This window comes from Camelus bactrianus, chromosome 18, assembly GCF_048773025.1.
Source record: "Camelus bactrianus isolate YW-2024 breed Bactrian camel chromosome 18, ASM4877302v1, whole genome shotgun sequence".
NCBI classification, from domain to species: Eukaryota; Metazoa; Chordata; class Mammalia; order Artiodactyla; family Camelidae; genus Camelus; species Camelus bactrianus.
Genome location: NC_133556.1, coordinates 24,913,561 through 24,926,133, shown reverse-complemented (window position 1 = coordinate 24,926,133; position 12,573 = coordinate 24,913,561). Strand labels below are relative to the sequence as shown.

At 45.8% G+C, this 12,573-nt stretch overlaps 1 pseudogene; it reads left to right on the top strand.

The window, feature by feature from the left end:
* The first annotated feature begins 757 nt into the window (after positions 1 to 757).
* On the top strand, positions 758 to 6,970 carry LOC141573961 (death-inducer obliterator 1-like; annotated as a pseudogene).
* The last annotated feature ends 5,603 nt before the right edge of the window (positions 6,971 to 12,573 follow it).

Here is a 12,573-nt window from a genome sequence, read left to right as displayed (position 1 = left end):
CTGGACGATGTAGTTCAGGACTTCATTTTGCCAAAGAAGAACCTGACGTCTCAGGCTGTTTTATATCGAACAGCTTTACCCTTAAAATAAGCAGTGCACCAGTCAGGATTGAAGGGCCCTGCCCACTGTCTGTGTCTGGCAAAGTACCAGCCCACGGGTCTGTTCTTACTGATTCTGAGTAATAACTTTGAATCATGAATGATGCTGGATGAAGTGGGGAGGCTCCTTCTCTGACCCCCAGAACAGAGCAAACTCTTGTTCTCTGTGACAGGGAGGGGGAGTGGGGCTTCGGCCTCTAAGCAGGACTTAGGGAGAGGCCAGAGGTGGACCCCGGAGGAGTTTCCAAGACTCCACCTCTGTATTCACAGTGTCTCCACTTTGCCATCCCCTCCACCCTGGGGAGAAGCTCAGAGTCTGGGCTGGCGTGACCAATGGGCTAGAGGGGACCTGCTCCAAAGACATCTGTGGGTTTCAGAGTGGGCGTTTCCCCAACACCAAATTCACCTCTGTGTACACAGGGCAGCACTCACCAGTGGCAGGGGAGCAACTGCCAGGTGCTAGTAAGAGTAGCCACCCCGAGGGCGGGGCAGGGCCAGCCAGCTCTGGGAGGTAGGCGGGGCTCTAGTCCAAGTGGGACAAAGGGACTGTGTCCCCCTCACTGACCAACCAGTCAAGCTCTGCCTTGAGAGCTGGACGCTGATTGTCTGGGAAGGCCAGAGAGAAGAGGGCCTCCAGGCTCGTGCACAGAGCTGTACACATGACGCTGGCCAGCCCCCTTCTGCAGGACGCCTTCCTCGTAGCAGTGTCAGAGCGAGCGGCCCAGTTTGCCGTAATTCGCGGCGGGCCGGTTCTTCTGGACGCCCCAGAGCCTGGCGACCTCCTCAGGCTCAGTTAGTTTGAGCCCCACCCCCTGCCGGTCCCGGGAATGGAGTGGGCATCCGTCGGGATACGTGATTAACATGCAGAAATCAGTTACATGTCTCTACACTAATGATGAAGTATCAGGAAAGGAAAGGAAGGGAAAGAAACAATAGCTTTTAAAATCGCATCCAACAACTGTCGGCGGTGCCCGGAAAACAAGCCAGTACGCAGGGTACCCGGGGCTGCTGCTGCCTTGCTCTGGCCCTGCCGCCCGGCACCCAACCTCCGGCCCTCAGTGAGTCAGAGCGACAGCCGGGCCCGGGGCGTGCTCGGGACCCCCAAGGCTCCAGCACAGACACCTGGGCCTCAGAAATGGGAGCTTGCGCAAAGCGCTGATGGCCCCACAGGGGAAGCTCATGGATGGGGCTCCCTGCCGCCCCTTGACTACGAAGAAGTGAGTCTCTTATAAGAAGCATATAGATAGATCTCATTTTCTTATCCAGTCAGCCACCCTATATCTTTTGATTGTAGCATTTAGTTAATTGACATTTAAAGTGATTATTGATTCCTGAGGTAAGCTTGCATTGCCATAAACTTCTCACTTAGGACTGATTTGCTGCATTCCATAGGTTTTTGGATCCTTGTGTTTTTGCTCTCATTTGTCTCAAGTATTTTTTAAAATTTCCTCTTTGATTTATTCAGTAATCCATTGGTTGTTTAGTAGTGTATTATTAAACCCCACGTGTTTGTGCTTTTCACATTTTTTTCCCCTTGCAATTGATTTCTAGCCTCATAGCATTGTGGTCAGAGTAGATGCTTGATTTGATTTCAGTTTTCTAAAATTCACCAAGGCTTGATTTGGGGGTCAAGCATGTGATCTATTTTGGAGAATGTGCCACGTGCACTTGAAAAGAATGTGTAATCTGCTGCTTTTGGATGGAATGCCCTACACATGGCAGTTAGGTCCATCTTATAATTTAAATAATTTTAAATACCTTGCATTTGTACTCTCCTCTCCTCACAATTACTATTTTAAATATACTTTACAGCTAATTGTTTTGTGTATTCCTTAACTGCTTATTGTGGATAGAGGTGATTTTACTACTTTTGTCTTTTAACCTCCATACTAGGTCTTTTAACCTTTCTAGTTTTACTACTAGGTCTTTCAGTCTCCCTCCTTTTGGGTCCATCTCCTAGAGTAATGAAAATAAAAATAAATACATGGAACCTAATAAACTGAAAGGCTTTTGCACAGTAAAGGAAACCATGAACAAAATGAAAATCGCCCCAAGGGCCATTTGGAATTATGTTGGCAAACTCAGATCTTCTGTGTCTAAGGAGCTGGGCCTGATCTGCTTTCACCCTGCGACGGAGGAGGAGGTGGCCTCTGTCCCTCTCCTCCTGTCTTAGCAGCCGTGGCCACTTTGGCTGGCGTGGTCGCTAACAATAGCAGGCATGTCAAGGACCTCTACCCAATCCTGCTAAGCACCCTTTGACTCCATTCCATCCAAACTCTTGCCCTTTGAGGGACCAGGTCTTGAGTCACCATGTCCAATCAAAATCCTTGGGTTAGTAATCTGTCAACAAAATCAAATGTCCTTCAGATACTGGAGAATCGGACAGGAGACCTCAGACTGAAGAAGAAACAGACACTCCCATCTATCCCAAGGTGCCCAAGGCCCTGTTGTCTGAAAAGAAACTCCCCAAGTATCAGCTGTGCTCTGGGGACACGGCTGTCAGCACACCCTTGGGGTCTCCTCGCTCTTCCAGAAGTATTAGGTCTTCGGTGTTAAAACCACTGTTGTCTTTCAAACCAGGAGCCACAAACTCCGTGACAGCATCACCTGCCTCAGCAAGAGTCACCTCAGTCACTTCCTCTGTCGCAGTCCTCTACTTCAAAAACAGCGTCGCCCTTGGAACATATCCTGCAGACTCTCTGGGAAGAAGCTGTCAGGCCACCCCCACCCCCAGCAAGGAGGATGCAGAGTCCGCCCCGGCCTCCCACCAAGACTCCAGGGCCAAGGCCGACAGTGAGCTGCCACCCATCGTCCAGCAGTTTGGTCAGTTCTCAAAAGACAAGGTCTAGAGGAAGAGGAAGATGACAGACCATATGACCCCGAGGGAGGGTACGGTCCCCTGAGAGCCTTCCACACTCAGCTGGGTGACTGGGGGGGAAGGCAGGACGCGGAAAAGGCCTCTGAGTTGGCAGAGCGGGAGGAGGTGGCCTATGACCCAGAGGACCAGACGATTTTAGCAGAAGCTGAAGTGACCATCCACGGTGTGCCCAACAGAATGTGTGCGGACAAGCACGGCTCGGGCATGGGGAAGCCCACCGGCTTCGCCACCAGCATTTCTGCCCCCTCCATGGCTGAGAAGGAGAAGATGACAGGGGAACTCAACAAGCAGGTCGAGGGGCAGAAGAGACAAGTGCAGGAGCAGGGGGCAGCTCTCAGTTAGCAGAGGGCCACTTCTCCCTGTCGGAGGCCCTCATGTCGTCACCCCCAAAGGCGTCGCTGCCCTGGGCCCAGCTGTTTCCGCAGGAGCAGCAGCCTGTGGGCCGGCCGGCCGCGCCCCCTCCACCAGCCAGGGGCCGGCCCGACAACGCCCGGGCGCAGCAGTCAGGGCCCTCGGCAGGCCTGACGGTTGGCCCCGGAGAGCAGCGAGAGCAAGAGCGAAGCCGCCCCAGAGCCCCCCGCCACCCCGCCAGCCGGAGAAGGGCCCAGAGGGGCCGGGCTGGCCCAGAAGGAGCCAGAGTCAGCCCGTCCCCGGTGGGCTCCTGGCGGGGAGGCCCAGCCGCCCACGCGCGAGCGCTCAGACAGCCCGGGCCAGCAGCCCGCCCAGAGCGTGACGCCCGCCGCCGGCCTGCGAGGTGCTGCCGCGCACTCCCCGGAGCGCCTCCCTCCAGCCTCCCCCGCCCCCCCACCCCCGCCGGGAAGGGATCAGGAAAGGCCCCTTGGCTCCTCTCAGTACAAGGATCCAAGAAACGCTGCTTGCTGCAAAAAGTGACCTCCCAGCAGCTGACACTGAGGGAGACAGAGAGCCACAACCCAGGCCTGGCGAGCAGGCCGGCGCGTTCCCCCCACCCGCCCAGACAGGAGGGCCGCCTCCGGCCCAGTTCCAGGGCCAACGGGACTCGCACCACGCGCCCTTTCAGGATGGCAGGCCTGTGCGGCTCTGGCTTCCCAGGACCACGAGGGCCAGCCCTTCCGTTTCCGGGAAGAGAATATAATTTCCAGTAAGGACGGGCCAAGAGGAGGGCCCCGCTGGCCACCTTCAGGCCACAAAAGGGGCCCATCCCTTCCTTGTTCTCTGGGTCACACGGGCCGCCTCCCTAAGCTGACACCAGGGGCCCCTCCCTCTCTCATCTTGCGTGCCCAGAGGAGCACCACCACCAACACTGGAAGAACACAAACAGCCCCCCAGAGCGAGGAAAGGGAATTCCAAGACCCCCGTATAGCGAGGCCGAGGCCGCAGGCCCTCCTGCTCAGTTTGAAGGCCTGAAACAAGCCCAGGTGGTGGGAAACAGGGCTATGGCCTCTTTCCAGTTTGGACTCCAAAGAAGGCCTCTGCTGTCTCAGTTTAAAAGACCCCGGGGGAGGCCCTCCTCCCTCTCAGTTCGGAGGCCAGGGAGGACCATCCCCCTCCACTTTGTGGGCCCAAGAGGGCCACATTCGAGCCAGTTTGAAACTGCCCAGGGTCCCCACCCCAACTGGTTTGAAGGGTCTAGAGGCCAAGCACCAAATTTCATGCCGGTACCCAGGGGAATGCAGCCTCCTCAGTTTGAAAAGCAGAGTCAATTCACTGCTCAGATTTGCAAAACAGAGGGCACCGGCACCCCCTGCAGTTTCGGGGTCCACCCCTTTTCCTGAGAAGAGTGAGCCGGCGCCCCGGCATTTCCACATCCAGGGCCAACCCCCCCCCCCGTCCCCGCCCCGCGTGAAGCCGGAGCCTGCTGGCTGCCGGAGCCACCCAGCCAAGCACCCCCGCCCCCTCCGCCCCACCCCCGCCAGCGCAGGAAGAACAGGTGGGACGAGGCCGGGCCGCCCCCCGCCCTGCTCTCTGGAGGCCGAGGGGCAGTGGGCTCCCGCGACTTTCGCGAGGGCAAGGCCCACGAGTACCGGAACCAGGCATTCGAAGGGCGGCCAAGGGAGCGGCTCGAGGCCGGGCCCAAGGAGAAGCCCTTGGAGGAGCCTGAGGCACCGCCGCCGGACAGTCGTCGGGGCCCAGCCCTCGGGGACCGCAGGCAGGAGCGCGAGCTCGGGAATGCTGGGGGCGGGAGCGGGCGGAACCTGGAGCAGGAGCGGGACTGGGACCGCGGCCGCGAGTGGGACCGACACCGCGACAAGGATGCCGGCCGCGAGTGGGACTCGGGTCGCGAGCGGAGCTAGAACCGAGACCGCGGCCGCGATTGGGATCGACACCAGGACAAGGATGCCGGCCGCGAGTGGGACTCGGGTCACGAGCGGAGCTAGAACCGAGACCGCGGCCGCGATTGGGATCGACACCAGGACAAGGATGCCGGCCGCGAGTGGGACTCGGGTCGCGAGCGGAGCTACAACCGAGACCACGACCGCAGGCGCGACCGGGAGAGGTCCCGCAGCATGGACCGCGACCGCGACCAGGCCTGTGAGCGGGAGCGCGGCGGCGAAGGGACCACAGCTGGAGCCAGCAGCGTCCCCCGGGGCCTCAAGGCTGAGGCCTGGACGCCCAGACCTAGGGCCGTGGGCTCGAGATCCGGGCTCACAAGCGGGTTCAACAGGGGGTCTTGGAAAGAGCTCTGAACTCAGGCTGAATAGAATGTTCTGGACTCCAGAAATGACTCATTTTGTGTATAATGGCTTCTCACAAAATTTCACACCTTTCCAATTCTGATGCTTTAAAAAAAACACACCAAGAACTCAACATTTCCATTAAAAATTACTGAAATGAGTTATCTACAAAAGCATATTGCTTTCTCAGATTCTAAAGTTATCTTTTCTAGTAACTTGACTCGTAAATTGTTTACATTTTTTTTAATTGCGTTATAGTCAGTTTACAATGAGTGTCAATTTCTGGTGTACAGCAGAATTCCTCAGCCATACATGAATATACATATATTCATTTTCCTGTTCTTGACTTGTAAATTTTAAGGGAAGTTGAGCTTTTAGGACTTGAGCTTTAAGGGAACTCCCAGAGCCATACCTTTCCTGACGTCTTGCCAGTGTTTCTGTTTCCGGAGGCTTTGTCAGTCTCCTGGCGGCGGGCGTCGCTGCGTGTGTGCGCCTGGCTGTGAGAGAGCCATGTTGGGTGTTAGCTCATATCTGGGAGGTTGAGAAACGCAGAACTTACAGGTAAGTCTTTCTCTTGTCATAAAGAAATTTGAATTACAAATTCAGCCAGGGAACAAAACACGTTTCCGAGCAAAAGCTCAGTTTTTTTTAATTGAGTTATAGTTGGTTTACAATGCTGTGTCAATTTCTGGTGTGGAGCACAATTTTTCAGTCATACATGAACATACATATATTCATTTTCATATTCTTTTTCCCTGTGAGCTAACACAAGATCATGTATATCATCTTACACATTTTTTCAAAAACATGATTAAAAGCAACATCTGAGTAGAAGTTGTTAAATTTTAAAAACAGTTTATTTTAAAAAGGTTTAAATTTTACCACCCTAAAGAGAAAATAAACCAATTAAGTGTACTTTAAAGGGGGAGGTGGGTTTCTTTGATCTGAATAATCAGGAAAGTATTGTTTGTTGAACTTTACCATCTGAGCATTTCTTTCTGTATCCCAGGTAAAGTGCACTAGCTCCAAACTGTTACCAGGTTATAAACTTGCCATCAAAATCGAACAATACTTGTATAAAGGACGAAATGGAAAATAGTGATATTGGCTCAAGAACTACAAACTAGAAAGCTTTTCGCTGTGAAATACAGTACACTGTATTTTCCGAGTACTTAAGTGTGAAGTAGAGAAAACCTGATTTATTTGACTGTACAAAGACACTTTGGTAATTTTTTTTTATATTTTTATAAACTTACTTTTGCAAATGTAAAATTAGAGAATTTCATTTGTTCCTCAGAGTCTATTCCATTGTATATCACTACAGATTTTCACTTTCTGACACAAATGTTTTACGATATGAGAACAGAGAGAACTTACCCATTTGGGATGATTGGTTATAGACCAGAGTCAGTAGGTTAAATTGCATTAAAGTGGTGTCAGGTCCCAACATGTGACGTGATGTGAAGGTTTTTTTTAACATATAAAACAAACTTTTCTAATTTAAATATGACAAATGTAAAAATCATGTGTGTTTCTTTAGGTTTACCTGACAGAAATTTCTGTAAATTGTATTTTATATTGCAGAGTATTATATCACTGTACATTAAAACATGGACTTCGGAACTTTGTTCCTTGAAGTAGAATAAACATCTACAGGAGGAAAAAAAAAAAAAGAAAGACAACACAGGTTGGGAGAAAAATATTTGCAAATGATGCAACTGATAAGAGCTTAATCTTGAAAAATATACAACCAGCTCATGCAGCTTAATACCAAAAAACCCCAAACAACCCAATCAAAAAAATGGGCAGAAGACCTAAATAGACCTTCCTCCAAAGAAGGCATTTAGATGGCTAACAGGTACATGAAGAGATACTCAGTGATGCTAATTTTTACAGAAATGCCAGTTGAAACTACAATGAGGTATCACCTCACACCGGTCAGAATGGCCATCATTCAAAAATCTATAAATAAATGCTAGAGAGGGTATGAGGAAAATGGAACCCTCCTTCACTGTTGGTTCTATGTAAATTCGTGCAGCCACTATGAAGAACAGTATGGAGAAGTAAAAAAAATAAAGCTAGAGTTATCATATGAGCCTGCAATCCCACTCCTGGGCATATATCCAGAGAAAACTCTTATTTGAAAAAATAACGTGCACCCCATGGTCATTGCAGCACTATTTACAATAGCCAAGACATGGAAGTAAACGAAATGTTCATTGACAAATGAATGGATAAAGAAGATGTGGTCTATTTATACCATGGAATATTACTCAGCCATAAAGAAGAATGAAATAATGCCATTTGCAGCAACATGGATGGACGTATAGATTATCATATTAAGTGAACTAAGTCAGAGAAAGGTAAATAGCATATGATATCACTTAAATGTAGAATCTTGAAAAATGCTAATGAACTTATTAACAAAATATAAATAGACTTATAGACATAGAAAACAAACTTACGGTTACCAAAGGGGAAAGCAAGGGTGGGGGAAGGATAAATTAGGAGTTTGGGATTAACATATACACACTACTATATATTAAATCAATAAAAAACAAGGTTCTAGTATATGGCACAGAGAACTATATTCAATATTCTGTAATAACCTATAACAGAAAAGAATGTGAAAAAGCAAATGTATATATACCTATATATATGTAAACACATCTGAATCACTTTGCTGTATACCTGAAACTAACACATTATAAATTAACTAGACTTTAATAAGAATAAATTTAAACAAATTTAAAAATAATTATTATAGGTATGTACTTATGCCATTTATTTGTTTTAAGTTTGTTGTTGTATTTCTTTTTTTCCCCCCACTGATGTGTTTTCCCAGGTATTTTTTTTTCTGTTTTGTGTCTGAGTTCTTTTTAAAAAAATGTTTATTGAAGTATAATCAGTTACAATGTGTCAGTTTCTGGTGTACAGCACAACGTCCCAGCCATGGATATACATACATATGTTCATTTACATATTCTTTTTCATTGATGGTTATTAGAAGATACCGAATATAGTTCCCTGTGCTATACAAATAATTTTGTTTTTTTAATCTATTTTTATATATAGTTGTTAACATTTGCAAATGTAAAACTCCTAAATTTATCCCTTCCCAATCCCTTTCTCCCAGTAACGGTAAGACTGTATACTAGGTCTGCGAGTCTGTTTCTGATTTGTAGGTGAATTTATTAGTGTCCTCTTCTTTTTGTTTAAGATTCCACATATGAGAGATATCATGGTATTTTTCTTTTTCTAGTTTACTTCACTTAGAATGATGATCTCCATGTCCGTATATGTTGTTGCAAATGGCATTATTTTGTTCTTTTTTATGGCGGAGTAGTATTCCATTGTATAAATATACTACAACTTCTTTATCCAGTTGTCTGTTGATGGACATTTAGATTGCTTCCATGTCTTGGCTATTGTATATAGTGCTGCTATGAACAGTGGGATACATGTATCTTTTCTAATTAGAATTCCCTTCAAATATATGCCCAAGAGTGGGATTGCTGGATCATATGGTAAGTCTATTTTTAATTTTTTGAGGACTCTCCATACTGTTTTCCATAATGGCTGCACCAAACTACATTCCTACCAGCAGTGTGTGAGGGTTCCCTTTTCTTCATACCCTCTCCAGCATTTATTGTTCATGGGCTTTTGAATAATGCCCATTCTGACTGGTGTGAGGTTATACCTCACTGTAGTTTTGATTTGAATTTCTCTGATAATTAGTGATATTGAGCATTTTTTCATATACCTATTGGCCATTTGTATGTCCTCATTGGAGAATTGCTTGCTTAGGTCTTCTGCCCATTTTTGGATTGGTTTTGTTGTTGTTCTTATTAAGTTATATAAGCTGTTTATATATTCTGGGGATTAAACCTTTATTGTCACATCATTTGCAAGTATTTTCTCCATTCTGCAGGTTGTCGTTTTTCTTTACTTATGGTTTCCTTTGCTGTGCAAAAGCTATTAAGTCTAATTATAGGTTCTATTTGTTAATTTTTGCTTTTATTTCTATTGCCTTCGTAGACTGCCCTAGGAGAACATTGCTAAGATTCACGTCAGAGAATGTTTTGCCTATGTTTTCTTTTAGGAGGTTTACTGTGTCTTGTCTTACATTTAATTCTTTAAGCCATTTTGAGTTTATTTTTGTGTGTAGTGTGAGGGAGTGTTCTAACTTCATTGATTTACATGCTGTTGTCCAGTTTTTCCAACACGACTTGCTGAAGAGACTGTCTTTTCTCCATTTTATAGTCTTGCCTTCTTTGTCGGAGATTAATTTACTGTAGATCTGTGTGTTTATTTCTGGGCTCTGTTGTGTTCCATTGGTCCTTATGTCTGTTTTTATGCCAGTGCCACACAGTTTTGATTACTATATAGCTCTGTAGTATTGTCTGAAGTCTGGGAGGGTTATTCCTTCAGCTTCGTTCTTTTTCTCCAGTATTGCTTTGGCAATTCTAGGTCCTTTATGATTCCATATAAATTTTAGGATTATTTGTTCTAGTTCTGTGAAAAATGTCATGGATAACTTGACAGGGATTGCATTAAATCTGTAGATTGCTTTGGGCAGTATGGCCATTTTAACAATACTGATTCTTCTAGTCCAAGAGCATGGGATATCTTTCCATTTCCTTAAGTCATCTTTATTTTCCTTAATCAATGTTTTATAGTTCTCCATGTGTAAGTTTTTCACCTCCTTGGTCAGATTTACTCCTTGGTCAGTATTTTATTGTTTTGGACATGATTTTAAAAGTGATTGTTTCTTTACTTTCTTTTCCTGCTAATTCACTGTTAGTGTAAAGAAATGCAGCTGATTTGTATACGTTAATGTTGTATCCTGCTACTTTGCCGACTGCTTTTGTAGTTCTTCTCTGTCCTTTTCTTCTTTCAGATTCTTGCCTTACGGTTAATTGATTTTCTTTATTGTTATACTTGTGTTTCTCTTGCTTGTTTTTCCATATCTTAATATAGTTTTTTAAACATTTTTGGTTACTGTGTGGTTCATATATGTTGCTCTGTAACGATATCTAATTGTTTTAAACTGATGGTCATTTAGGGTCATATAAGTTCTAAAAGATCTGCTGTTTTACTCCCTCCCCCGCTTGTTTTGTTTCTTATTTTATTTTTACATATGAAGATGTAAAAAATAAAATATAGCTCTGTAGTATTTACATCTTCATATGCCTCCTTGCTTGGTGCTGAGTGTTTTGCCCACTTGCTTGGTGCTGAGCTAGGAGAAATGGCCCTTGGAAGTGCTTACACACCTATTTAAAACCCCTGCTTTTGTATCTGTGGTTCCCTGGGGTACTCATGAATGCTGAGCCCCCCGAGCTCCCTGGGCTAAGTGATTTAGGGGCCAGTCCCTCAGAAGGCAACTCTGAGTGCTGGCACCATAGATGATTTGTTCTGACCCTGTGCTCCTTAGAGAGAAGGTGAGAGTTGGGGTTGCATCCTGAGTGTAAGGCTCAGTGCTGGGCCCTGGGTTTATGGCACAGGTGTATCTCAGCTTTTCCTAACGTTCAGATATTTGCCCAGCCGTCCAGTGTGTAGGAGAATGCACCGTTTTTAGATTTCTCTCACAGGGAATTGACTCTTGTGTGGCTGTTTATTTAATACATCCATGGAAGGGGAGAGGATCAGGAAAACCCAGTTCCACCATTGTGTTGATGCCCCAATTGTACATTTTTAAATGGTTAACATATTGAATTTTATATAATGTGAATTATATCTACATAAAAATAGTTTTAAGAACAAAGAGAAAACAAACTTCAAACCACTGTTGCCATTAATGAGCACCAACTTACAGCTGTAAATGTAGCAAAAACACAGAAACAGTAAATTAGCGTTAAAAAGTGAAATTAAGACAGAAATTCAGCCAAGTGGTATCGGTGCTTTGGACTCACCTTGTAGAGCCAGGAAATAACTCATCTCTGCTCCATCCATGCATGTGGTGCACTTCTCTGTCATCGAGACTTATCTGGCCCTGGTAGGTGACCCAGTGGCCAACAGTTTTCTTTAGAAAAACAAAAGTAGAACCCCAGTAACATATTGACTTTTATGTTAAGCTAAGTAACAATAACAGCTAGGCCCATTATAACAGCTGACAAAAAATATCAAGTATTGGGAATGACATGGAAAACTTGAGCTCTTAGATTGATAATGAGATGCCATAATGGTACAAATGTTTTGGAAAAAATTAATTTAACCACACTCCTTTTCTGTAAACTAGCAATTCTGCCCCTAGGTTTTTACCCAGGGGAAAAATAGATCCTCTAAAACATGTGTAACTATATGTTTATAGCATCTTTAAAATTTTTTTCTTCAAAACTGGAGACATTAAATATCTTTGGTTAAACATGGTACAGCCATTTGAAGGTTTAAACTGGGACATTCAGGATTAAAATGGGTCACAGTTTTAGAATTACAACAAATGGTTAAATCTGATAAAAATCATGCTGAGAGCAAAGGTGAGGTAGGGGGATAGACTGTCCTGCTGAAAACAAGAGCCTTATTTGTAAATTGTAAGCTGAACCCCCGCTTCTCCTTTCCTTGTTCAGCTTCCAGGATCCTGGCAGCCACGTTCAGTGTTGCTGGACAGGAGACTGCAGGACACGCGTGAGTTTATGGAAGCTGTCCAAGGCAAAGACTTCCAGATCCATATTCATTCCCCCCGCATTTAATTCAGGAAGGAGCTCTGAGAGATCCAAGCCATCCCCCAGGCACACAGCATTCATTTTCAGCTGATTCCTACCAAGCACACAAATATGAATGGGCAGGGGAGGACTCTGGGGCATGTGAGGACATCTTCTAGTGTGAAAGGTGGAGGGAAAAAATAGTCGAGAGAGGTACCAGAGGAACAGAAAAAAATGAAAAGATCACAGGAAAACATGAACTAAGTTGTCTATTAATGTATTTCAAGTAAATAGAGAAGATA